Consider the following 13,846-nt stretch of genomic DNA (forward strand, 5'->3'; position numbering starts at 1 on the left):
TTTGTTTGTAATAAAACCTTCATCTTCAATGTCTGTCAACATCAAATCAATCATCATCAGTGAGGCAGGCAAGACATTTCTAGTTTTAATGGTCATATCAACAAACATAATAAGTATTTCATTCATATCTCTGTAAGAATTCAAATCAAATTCAACTTAGTAGCCCAAAAAAGGATTAGAACTCAAGTTTACAATTCCAATTTAAGACTAATGATCTATATAAGATTACCGGTACTATTACTATTTTGATGATTGTTATTAATTAAATGTTATGGATTATCGGCTAATGTGCACATAATTTTAATATTTTAGATTTTGTATTAAGGGTTCAGCAAACATTAAGAAATATTTTGCTTATAAATTGTAACTATGTTGTTGTTTTATTCAATATGTTATTTTTTTAACACTTTGTGGGTCTTATTGATGAATACTATCAAGTTTAATAATATTGATGTTCATCTTCAAATTAAAATTCTCGTAAAGATTTTAGCAGTTAGAATATTTAATTTGATGGTATCGATGACTTTATCATTTTAACTATAAAATAATTTCTTTGTTTGCTGTTAAATGCCATTAAAATACATGAATTTTGGTCGTCAAATAACAGGGTAACGTTGAGACTTTAGATGAGTTGGCAAGACATAGCAATGAATAGACTCTTTTGAAAATATAAGATTTAAATATTTTTTTGTAATTTGACACTGGGCAGTGAATCAGTTTATTCCACAAAATAACAAACACAAGTATGATTTAAATGTAGTACTTGTCACCAATATGTAAATACTGTCCTTGCTCAAATTTTAATTTTAAATAATTTGTTTAATTGACTTGCAAATATCATGTAAGAGTTATTTTCCTTTTAATTGGAAAATAAATTTATTTTTTGATACTGAAGCAAGATTGTTGAAATTTTTATCATTTATTTCATCTACCAGAATGTCAAGTACATTTATAACAATTACATTATTACATTATTAACACAAATGGCCACATCTGTGTACAGTATATTATATTTGTGATTTGCATGTACTTGATGCTTCCAACACAAAGGTATTTCAAAATTAAACATATGTTGCCATTATACAATAACTGTCTTTCTATGTTGTGATGTAACACTATTGTTTCAGGACAGGGTGAAGGTTGGTCCCTATTAAAACGTAAAAACCTGCTGTATTTATTTGCACCTATCTTAAGTCAGGATCCTGATGTTCAGTGGTTGTCGTTTATTGATGTGGTTCATAAGTGTTTCTCATTTCTCGTTTTTTATATAGATTAGACTGTTGTTTTTTCACTAGTCATTTTTGGGGCCCTTTATAGCTTGCTCTTTGGTGTGAGCCAAGGCTCAGTGTTGAAGACCATACTTTGACCTATAATAGTTTACTTTTAAAAATTGTAAGTTGGATGGAGAGCTGTCTCATTGGCACTCATACCCCATCTTCCTAAATCTATGAACACACAAATATTAAAGGAGTATGTAAGCAATGGGCTCTATTTGGCCTAATATAATATCATTGCAGGTTGTTTTAGCAGTGTGGTTCACCAGGTAAGACGTTCAGTCTCTTAGGAGCCTCTTGTTTATTACATAATTTATTTGTGTCCCCTTATATTTGTATGACATTAAATTTTATACCCTCTTTCATTATTTTTATACACTCAGTCTCTTTTATGTTTGACATATTTTTAACTTGTTTTTTATTTTTGACATTTTACACCCTTACATGTTTGTGACTTTCCTTATCTAATCCAAACAGGAGTCACAATAATGTGCTTTGGACTTGTTAACTATCATATTTATAATCCTGCTCAGCTTATTGGTCTAGTACATTGCAGGGTTTATATTGATATCATATTAACATGTTCTGGTTGTGAGTATGCATTCTATTTTACACATCAATTACCTACCTCTCTTAACCCCTATATTTTATTGACAACATTTTATACCCAGGTTTTTTTATGACATAATATTTTTATACCCTTTTCATTTGGATAGTATTATTATCTTTTTCCAGCCCTACATATTTATGACATTATTTACAGTATTTCCAACTCCCAACATTTTAATGACATAATCGAATTGGTTTTAAGATTTATACCTATCTTATTATATTTCAATCTTCCTTGTAAAGATATTAAGACTTGTAAATCGATTTCATCATAAGAAGCTTTAATGACATTTTAAATTATACTGTAGAAATATTGTATATTATGTTATGGTAATTATAAGATAAGATTAAAGGTAGAGATTGGTTGATGTAATACAGAGATCAAGACTTTAGAACAGTCTGTACAAGGTCATCAAACTATCTGCTTTTGCTGATAAATCAAGAATATATGAGAATTGGGTCCTCAGTCAGCAATAAATCTACACAGGTTTGGTATCATAATGATTGTTAAAGATTCATTCAGATTTAAAACAACCATGGTTTTACACTAGTAATTTTGGGGCCCTTTATAGCTTTTTGTTCTGTGTTGAAGGGCGTACATTGACCTATAATGATTTACTTTTATAAATTGTTATTGTGGATGGAGAGGTCTCATTGGCACTCACACCACATCTTCCTAAATATATAAGAAAGTAATGTGCTGTGTATATCTAAGGAAAAGGGACAATCAACACAAACTGTAAGCACAATCACACGAGTTTAGAATTATGGTCACATTTCACTTCACCACACTAGTTTAGGAAGATCCATTCTGTTTTACTCTGATTCACTATCATGTTCAATCATTCTATCAAATGCAGTCATTTCATTAATCATTGTCCATTGTTCAGAAAGCACTGAGTCTCTTTCAAAGTTGTTCTTTCTATCCTTGTGCCCACAGAACTTTTCTAATTCACTAACTTTTAGATATCCAAGAATAATGAAATTAAAATAATTGACACTGAAGTAAAACAAGAACTATCTTTAAAAAAGATTTCGACGTATTTACATTTGAGCATATGTTTAAAACTATCATTTCGATAACCTTCAGAAGCTCAAAGATTCCATTTAAATAACGTTTTCTCTGTTTGTGTTCAGTATTCTCGGTCCTCGTATCTTTCTATTTACATTCACCAAAACCCAGCGGAAATCTCACATGCGGAGGTGCGTTCTAAAAGTCATGTACGTTCGTACAACAAAGTTTACATTAAAAATTATATAATTCTCCCGAATAAAAATATAAATCTTTGTAAGATCTAGTTCAAATATTTATAGTTTTTCACTTGCTTTCCATCACCATATAATTAACGAGACGCTTTTTTCAAACACAACCAAATCACCCACCATGACAGCATTTTGTCCAATCACAGAAATGATCTTCGAGCATGCATATTCTGTTGCCATAGTTAAGCGTCCTTAAGTTCAAAGGGCACAAACCGAAACTATACCGACTACGTCGGAAAAACAACTGAAAGTTACCATTAGCAGTTCACAGAGAGATGGATTTATCCATCAACCAGCAGATCTTAGGGTCTGTTAGGGTCATTTGAGTTAATAGTACTTCAGTACTTTGATTGTGTAGTTATTCATTCTTAATATGCATACCTGCCAACTTTTCAAAATGCCCATGGGGGTTTTGCGTGCAAGATGGCTGTCATAGTTCTAAAAAACCTTCAAGGGGGCCTTCAAATACATTTTAATGTTGTTTTTTGGCTTGTTCATACTTTTATAAGCCTCATGTCATTGTACAATTAATTTTTTTGTTTAAAATTGTGGACATATTGCTCTTTCAAAATTTCAATTTGGAAGCCTCCATGGGGGAAATCCCCCACAAATAGTGACAGTTGGCAGGTATGAATATGGTCAGTGGTGGATCCAGAACTTTTCATAAAGTGGGGGGGCTTAGTCATGCTTCAGTGATTCCCTATATAATCAACCAAAAAAGTGGGGGTGGGGCTGGCCTATGATGGTTTCTGCATATATAATATGATTTGAATATTCAATTTTGGTATTGCCTTGAACTGGATGATTTATTATATATAATAATCCCAGCCTTGAAATAAAAAATACTTGTAGTTTACTTCTCCCTGCAATTAGTAAATATCTAAAGGAACATGGATGTCTATTTTCAAACATTTTATATGTACTTCAGTCAAATATATCACTTTTTTATTGTAATCATATATTTTGATTCTACATTAATGAAATTATGTAGGGATTCTTTTTTTTAAGTGATACAATGTATAAATCTGCAAACAATTTCTCCCACACCACAGACAGATTGTAATCTCTTTTGAGCTCACCTGGACCCTTTAGCTTTTAGCGTCACTTGGCGTCTATTGTCTATTAACTTTTACAAAAATACCACTGCCAACAAACATGGCCACAAAGGATTTTTTGCTGCAGGAGGTTTAATATATATAAAAGACAAGATATTGCAAGCCCCTACCCAGTACATATATTTGTTTGATGTCTAAGTATGATTGTGCAATACTTTGTCATCATTTTCCCACCCTGTTGCTAAACTTCATACATTATATTGCATTAAAAGATTACTTTTGAACTTAATTGATTTTTCCTCAAGGAATTTGAAATAATTTACATTTTACTTCTTTTAAATAGACTTTTGATTAGACCTTTTAAGTGAAACATATCATTGTTGAATTATACACAGGAAAAAATTTCTTTTTAATTTAAAAATAACTGTTTTGATTTCGATATTTTCAATGATCATTTTAGAGAAATAAATAAAGTGAATTTATATGTGATTTAAAAGGATGAAATAGAAAATATTATGGCAAGTTCTTTAAAAATCTACTGGGGTCTTCCATCCCAATATTTCACACATATTAATACTTCAAAGCATTACAAATATTAGATTTACTGCAATTTTTTACATACTTAACCAAAACAATTAAGTTTTAAGTACTTCTTTACCAGATCATTTTGAAGTGATTGACAATAAATTCAAATATGAACAAGTTTTCATAAACTTGACATTTATTATTCAATAGTTACATCTCTTTCGTACCTGAGAATTTGTGATTTTATCTTTGATCTCAAGATGATCTTAATCTTCTTTTAGCTATTAGACTCAGAAAAGAGTAAAAAATGACTTGGAAGTTGCAGATTACAGACTATATGAACAATCTGAATAAAACTTGACCATCAACAAGGAACATGATATTTGGGGAAAAAAATTGATTAAACTATTCCCAATATGCACCAAACTTGACTGGAATAGAATTTTAAGTATATAAACCATTTAGACAATCTATATAAGACTATTTACGGGTGCAAAAAAATGATTTAAATGCTTGAAATTTGTCATTTTATTATCCCCCCTCTATATAGCTTAAAAGTTTGGTCTTGCATAAGTGTAGAATCGTTTTAAGAATAAATGTAAACCAAAGAAATAATTTATATAGCCATGTTATTTTAGTTAAACAAAAAATGTTAATTTGTCCTCTAGTTTGGACTGGTTAACATACTAGACACTTGATAATTGAATTTCTTTTGAGTAATAATGTGACAAAATACATAATGCATTATAGAGTTGTGTAACAGATTTAGCCTAATTATGTCTGACAATTTTCTTGTAAATGCCACTTCAAATTTTTACCAATATCATTTTTGTCTTAAAGTTCAAACAGTACTGTATTTTAGTGAAGGAAGTAAAAACTAATTTGATTGTAAAAGAGCATAATAAAATTGAGAACGGAAATGGGGAATGTGCCAAAGAGACAGACAACAGCAGAAGGTCACCAACAGGTCTTCAATGCAACGAGAAATTCCTGCACCCGGAGGCGTCCTTCAGCTGGCCCCTAAACAAATATATACTAGTTAAGTGCATCATTTTTGGAGCATCCTAATACATTAGATATTGATGGATCTCTGGATCTTGTAGTATACACTGCAGATAGAAAAGTGTGTACATCTGACAGTTGATAATGTATACTTATTGACTGGGTATGAGTGGAATAGTAAGTTTATTGTCCCTTGAGGTGCAACTATTGTCCTGATGCGTTGTTGAAGGCAATAGTTGTATCTGAGGGGACAATAAACTTACTATTCCATGAATATCCAGTCAGTAAGTGTTTTATATGGAAAAAGACAACAAACAATAAATGGCGGTGATAAATCAACTATTGTAAAATAAAAAGCAGAAACCCAACCAAAACCTTTACTTCATAAATGCTTAAGCTACGTCTTGCGCTGATGTCAACCATAGATACATTAGAGTAAAACGTGATATCGTTACTCCCGCTTTATTTTCAAAATCCTCCAATCCTGTAGCTGATTTTGAAATTCCGCTAAATATAATGAAGCTTCAGGTCAACTAGTTTCATTGAGGTCCAATAGTTGGAAACTATAGACTGGTCCAATAGTTCAATCCTTGCAATTTGAAAATTATTCAATTAATCAAATTAGTCAAAATATTATGTACTTATTTTATATAGAAAATGCTAACTGAGGCATAATAATGATTACTATGTATATCCCTTATATATATTGTATTGTTAGAATGCTTCAAAATGTATGTATTGTACCCTAGTCCCTTATCCTCTTCTGCTTCTCATGGTCTCTATATATGTTTTTTTTTATCAATGAAGGCTTTTCAGCGTATATGTCATTTAAAATGAGATAGAGGTATCAGTCAATCTAATTAAAAACCGATCTCTCATCGCTCCTGTTTCTGATATGTCGCGTGGGAGATCTAACGAAACCGGCTTTGAGGTCACATGTGAGTGAACTAAAAGTTATGAATTTATAAAGATATGCAAATGAGTTGCCGACCTATTAATAAGCCAATCAAAAAAGTTTATGAATTATTTTGACTGACGATTTCGTCGTAAATAAAATGAGTTACATCCCTTTGCCTTACGTTAAACTTCCAAGATCGTGGAAGACTCAATTTCATTGGTCGAAAAAGACACACCTACGAGGTCACTCACATGTGACCTCAAAGCGGGTTTCGTTAGATCTCCCACGCGATATATCAGAAACAGGAGCGATGAGAGATCGGTTTTTAATTAGATTGGGTATCAGTGTGATATGACTTGCACATTGAGTATTAGATATAGTCATCTCATATCTGAGTGGCATTAGCCACGAAGATAAAAGCCAACTATATATAATTAGCATAGAAGAAATAAATTATTATTTATCTTTTCTTTTATTCTAAAAAGAGCAATTAGATTTAATATAACAGAAATAGTGTCATTATTTCAAACTTTCAGAAGTAGATGTTTGATAGATATGGATTTGGATTAAAGACGTCTATTTTACTGTCATCAAATTGATACCTTATCTCTGCTTTTCTATGACAATATGAATTGCTGTTCTATCTTGATTAATTCTAGTTTAATTGCCAAAACATGAGTTTTTTGCTGATAAATGATAATACTCCTATGTAAGCAAACTAAGCAATGATAGTCAGATACATGAGATCTACATTTTTATAGGATTTCTTCCTTAAGAAATCCTCCTATTTGAGAGAATCAATTAGTATGTTTCTCCAGATATCTATTGTTATATACTACCAAGCTTACTTATTGGCATTATAATGACAATCAGATGTCTTCATGTTTCTTGTCCATCTTAAATAGCAACAGTAAAGGAAGAATGGTCTTATGAGATTTTCTGAATCAATTCAAGGTTACAGAATTTACAACAGAATTGATGTACATATTTAGTTTATTTTTAAAGATTTTCACTTCATACCCACTTGTAAGTAAATCTCAGATGTCTGAAGATATTCAGTCAGTTACAGATCAAGGAGCGGGGTTCTGGGGGTTGGAACCCAACCCCCCTTTTTTTTGGACTATCAATGCATTTGAATGTTGACATATGGTGAAAAACAACCCTCCCCTTTCTCCTCAATTAGGAACCCCCTCTTTTAAAAATGGCTGGATCCACCCCTATTCAGTTGAGTCCTTTCTTCTTCGTATCCATATCACTGTGCTTAAACGGCTGTGGGTAACTTAAGTTACCCACAGCCCAAGATGGCGGACTCTAAACTCGTTGATATTTAATTCATACAAAATGTACCTTTTGCGACGTTTTTCATGCAGAATGTAAATATTTATAGGATTATTGAATAAAGAAATGACTAACAATTACCATAAATTTGTTAATATAGAGTTCACTAAAGCGCAAGGTCAACTTTAAAAAATGCATAAGATGTCCGTAACTTTTTTATCGAAACTAAGCAGACTGTCCGTAACTTTATTTTTAGATGTGGGTAACTTTTGATTTAAAATTTTAAGAATTATAATTTCAACAATTAGGAGACAATTAACATCATATTTGTAACCTTCGCGGCCGTTTATACTACTCATTCACCACCAAATGTGATTTTATTAACGCATCATACTTACACCACAGAAGTTTTATGTGGGGTTTGTGGTACTCCATCCTGGTTATGGTTTGAACTTTTATTTACTGATGTGCGTCTTATCGACGTTTTTCGCTTGTCAGACCAAGGCTTTCTTACTCTTTGATGTTTTGAGTTTAATTATATGTTTGCGGTTTACCTTCACCTCTGTTTCTTTCTATGTTTATTTTGATGATTACTCTTTGACGCGGCTCGGTATTTATACATCCCACCAGTTAGTTATAGTGTTATGATTTTTTGAATATGTTTCCTAGTATGTTTTTTTTTTTTCTCTTTGTATGTTATCAGGGGTTTTTAGACTATTAAATTACCCTGTTGTCCTACGTAGTTATTTATATTTTTATATACTATGTCGAATTGTTACACTATGTTGACTGCTCTTTTCCTTTTATTGTCACTGAATTTTACCTATTGTGTCTTTTAGTTTTATTCAGTTTAATGAGATTTAATGCAACTTGCATACAAATGAAATATGCAGCTAGCTGTAAAACTAGGTTTATTCATTTATACAAAATGTCCTTTTTTTTAAGTATTCCCATTTACTGTAAATCTTGGCCAGGGTGCCGCAATATCACCGTGCGCAACGTCCCAGTGTGTCCAGATTGACACCCCTTTTATTTTACTGTCAATGCTGATGGGATTTGTTTTTGTGGGGATGAGAGAAAAGTGTTTTTGGCTTTTTCAAAAAGACGCAAAAAGTTTGTGCACTTAAGTCTCGTATAGTCTATCCACTGCATGCCTGGGCAATTTGGGTTCCCCTCCAAAATCCCGGATTCACGATACCCTTGTCGTTGCTGACAGAAAATCAGTAAGTGTATACATGCTACATGTATGTGTAAAAAAATACTTGTGTAGTCTACTTGTTCAAAAATAAAAACGAACAATGATGTTTCAACAGTTTATCTGCTATGATCGGAAACAACCCTCCGAACTAGGCGATTCGGGTACCCCGACGTTATACAAAATGAGACCCGAGTTTTGCGGATTTATCGTGATTTTTTTCATATTTTCCCAATTTTGTCTTCCATCGATACAATGAATTATATCATACTAGACATCTACTTCGTTTTGTGAATATGTATTCGATGCAAACTCTATCATCAGTTTAAACATTACATCCGCGTATGTCGATTCTTTGAAAGTTACGGACATCTCTATTGGTATGATGAAAAAAGTTACGGACAAGTTGTTTTGAAGTTACGGACAGCCTAAGTGTTTTTTAAAATCGTGCTGTGATCGTTTATTTTGTAGAATTTAATCACCTTTCCAGTTTAGGGGTAAACCTAAATGATTAATACAACTTTTAAATTCAGTTGTTTAATTGATGCATTCGTGGTATTGTTATTCTATAGAAGAAAAGTATCTAACCGATGCAAGGCGGCTCCATCTTGGGCTGTGGGTAACTTAAGTTACCCACAGCCTTTTAAGCACAGTGCATATAGCAACCTTGCAAACCTTTAAAAGTAATAATTACTCTGTAAACCTTGAACCACAGTATTGAGTTCAAAAGTACTATTTTGTATATTTGATTTTAATGGGTTTGTTTAATTTTAGTTTTGAAGGTAATAGGATGTACACATTGATCCAAATATAAGTTTTCTATTTGATGATGAATAAAATCACTTAATGAATTTGAATTTTAAATTACATAAAAATTCATTTGCTTTGTCATTTCATTTTATAAGTTTACCAAGATATTGTCAAGGTACATGTAAATAAAGCTTAATTAAACATGTATAGTTGTATGTAAAATATATATTTCTAATCTATACCAATATTTAATCCTCTTAATGGTTTAGTTTCTCTAAAGCTAACATTATATCCAATGCTATTGATTGCTATTTCCAAAGCAAAGACGTCATACATGTATGTATCGATACCATCAGTAAGACATTATTGTTTATATTTGTTTATAGAAATTAAAAATAAGCTTGTCTGATTATAACCCTTGCTTTTAAAGCGTATTACATTATTTATGTGTTATGATCCATGAATTATTGTTACAGGATTTAACTAAGTATTCAATTTTCCATTTTGAATTATGGTCTATTGTTTATAAGGTTCGATGATTGTGTTGAATTTAAATCCTATTAATAGCTCTCTACACGGGGGGATATAAGTTTTACACGATAAACATTAATTCTGCCAACCATGTAATTGTTTCAACAATTTAATCGCTCATCTGTGTGTACTTATCTTACGAAAATTTACGGAAAGGTCTCAACAGCCATGTTTGAGACAATGGACACAATTTAACTCCTGCATTGGAAGGGCTGCTTGGTTATCGATTTGTCATGTTCGTGTTTAGAAATATTTTGTCCTTTAATTATCAGCTTAATTAGTACAAATGATTATTTGTTAGTTACAAGTCTTTATACTGCCAAGTTCTAATTGATTTTAGGCTTATAATTCCCTATGAATCTTTTCTGTTATGATTTATTCCCATAAATTGTGATGTACCGGTACATAAATCAGGATACATTAACAGGTCATTAACTATGGTGTTACATCACGTTCAAAGTTCTTAGGATCAGTTATAGAACATCTACTGGTATATTATTGACTGTCATTCCTAAGGCATTAAAAACTCCTTTTAAAATAGGCAGAATGTATAAATTTTTAGATGCCTTTTGGAAAAGTCTCTGACTCTGGCCAGGACAACTGCTTGAGTTGATATTGAATGCATGTCCTGTTTGAAAATAACTGAGATAAATGTTTTTTTTCTTTTTCTCTCGATTAAATAACATAGTCCCACAAATAAAATAATAGAATTCATCATTTGCAGTAAAAAAAAGAGTGATAAAGTTCTGATTTTCCACTGGAAAACAAAAGTCAAATTCAGATTACTACAAAAGAGTATATTATTATTATGTATAGTTTTTGTATACACTAAGATATTTTAAATTTCTTTTATTTACAGATTTTCTGTTGGAGAAGTATACAGTTACCAGCAGAAAGACCAAAGATATGAGTTACTTGTATTATCAGAAAGACAATTTCACTGTGTTTTGATTTTGTCCATTTTTTTAGCTTCAATAGATAATTGTATTATATTTAAGCCGGAGTATTTGTGGTATTTGGATTTGCTTATATTAGGTGCTAAATGGTATGCTATCAAGAAACAGATTTTTTAAATAAATTGTTTGGTTAACTTATGTATGAATCATTATGAAGGCAAACCCGGTGTATAGTAATGTGTGTAGCATAACAGATTGTGTTACAATTCACTGTGAAAATTTTTCATGGAAGAATAACACTTTCAACCTGACACCATAACGTGGACTGTCAGCATACAATGTTAATAAATTATATAAAAAAAGTATTTGGAAACAAGAAACAATCACAGAATTTTAAGATGCCAAACAGAAAAATTCAAATAACTAATTATCAGTAACAAACAAGGAAAAAGGTTTAACCACAAATTGTTCCTACAAAAATGAGAGATTGAAAGTGATGCTGTAAAAGCTTCAGTCATATATAAACATTTCATGGCAAAAGTTGAATGACATTTTTACTCAGTCACATCTGCATAAAGTAAATATTTCCATTACACTTACAGATCATCTTATTGTTTAACAGACTTCTCACCTTTTATGGGTGTGCATTAGAAGTGCAGTAAAATCGATTAGAGACTGCAAGGTCAGCTCAATTAAAGTGTAAAACTATATAGATTATTTAAATAAGATTTAATATGATATAATCACTTTGGAATTGTAATAGAAAAACTGTGTACTCCAGTGCAAAGATTTTATATACAAGATATAAGATATTTTATTGAGCCAATTATGGTGTCCAATGCTGATCATAGTTCATAACAAAACAAAATACATACATTAAACAAAATTTAAATTTTTAATTAACAATGATTTGTTAGAATGAAATGACAAAATTAAGCATATAAATTGCAATGTAAAAGTAAGAAGTTACATTCTCATTTTCCCATTTAAAAATCTAGACTGTGTAGGCTGTGAATGACAAGAATATAGCATCCTTCCTTGAATAAAGCATTTTGTCCTTAGAGAATACTAGGTTTAGTTTGGTCTTTTTTTCATTTCTTTACATTCATTGAAAAAACGTGCTATTGACTCTAACAATATAAAATGCTTTTTGTTATTTGCATAGGCAGCTAAAACAAAGATTTGATGATAATAAAGTTAACTAAGACAATATTTAAGCATTATGTTGATAATTGTTTCCTAGATATGAAATTAAGTATTGTGTTTGTTTTGGTTTCTCAACAATCACTTCCTGTAGGTTTCCAGAGTCAATAAAAGTACCCGACCTAGTTTTTATGTAGTGGTCTCCTAATTGAAAAATGACTACCATTTCCTCTATTTATTACAATTGTTTTCGTGTAAAGACCAAGTGGTGTGATTGATTTTATTTTTCTTACAGAATTTGTTTGACCTTTAGATGTAGTTAATGTAAGGAAGACATAAATTATGGATATAAGTAATTAGTTTAATGGCGTAATCTGTTTTATACAACCCTATTAAAGTGTTGTTCCATGCTAGCTATGAACAGTCATGGTCATTTGTGTTATATAACTAAAACAAGACTTTATGCAATTAGGAAAAAATATTTTTAACAAGCATATTTATTGATTTTTTTCAACATAAAGCTTTCTATAAAGTAAAGTATTAATGATCTCCCATGTGTTAGTTTTGTCTGGCATACAAACCTGAGGAAAATGACATGATTTACCCAGCATGCATTGTATACTAGTTGAAGCTGTCCCGAAAGGATCATAGATATTTTAAACATATTAGACTTTCTTGTATTAGTCCTTAGTTATTCTTGCTTTAATTTTTTTCATACGACCGCAAAATTTGAAAAATTTTTCATCGTATATTGCTATCACGTCGTCGTCGTCGTCGTCGTCCGAATACTTTTAGTTTTCGCACTCTAACTTTAGTAAAACTGAATAGAAATCTATGAAATTTTAACACAAGGTTTATGACCACAAAAGGAAGGTTGGGATTGATTGTGGGAGTTTTGGTCCCAATATTTTAGGAATTAGGGGCCAAAAAAGGGCCCAAATAAGCATTATTCTTGGTTTTCGCACAATAACTTTAGTTTAAGTAAATAGAAATCAATGAAATTTAAACACAATGTTTATGACCACAAAAGGAAGGTTGGTATTGATTTTGGGAGTTGAGGTCCCAACAGTTTAGGAATTAGGGGCCAAAAAGGGACCCAAATAAGCATTTTTCTTGGTTTTCGCACCATAACTTTAGTATAAGTAAATAGAAATGTATGAAATTCAAGCACAAGGTTTATGACCATAAAAGGAAGGTTGGTATTGATTTTGGGAGTTTTGGTCCCAACAGTTTAGGAATAAAGGGCCCAAAGGGTCCAAAATTAAACTTTGTTTGATTTCATCAAAAATTGAATAATTGGGGTTCTTTGATATTCCGAATCTAACTGTGTATGTAGATTCTTAATTTTTGGTCCCGTTTTCAAATTGGTCTACATTAAGGTCCAAAGGGTCCAAAATTAAACTTAGTTTGATTTTAACAAAAATTGA

The 13,846-nt window shown here is 31.2% G+C and overlaps 1 protein-coding gene across 1 annotated transcript in view; it reads left to right on the forward strand.

Annotated features, from left to right (window-relative positions):
- The window catches only part of LOC139492640 (F-box/LRR-repeat protein 5-like), a 51,800-nt gene extending 38,829 nt beyond the window's left edge, over nt 1-12,971 (forward strand). The window contains exon 10 of the mRNA XM_071280796.1: nt 11,240-12,971. The gene's annotated coding sequence lies outside the window, so the exon portion shown is untranslated. The remainder of the gene's footprint in view (nt 1-11,239) is intronic.
- Nucleotides 12,972-13,846: the final 875 nt, after the last annotated feature.

Source organism: Mytilus edulis, chromosome 1, assembly GCF_963676685.1.
Source record: "Mytilus edulis chromosome 1, xbMytEdul2.2, whole genome shotgun sequence".
In the NCBI taxonomy this organism is placed as follows: Eukaryota; Metazoa; Mollusca; class Bivalvia; order Mytilida; family Mytilidae; genus Mytilus; species Mytilus edulis.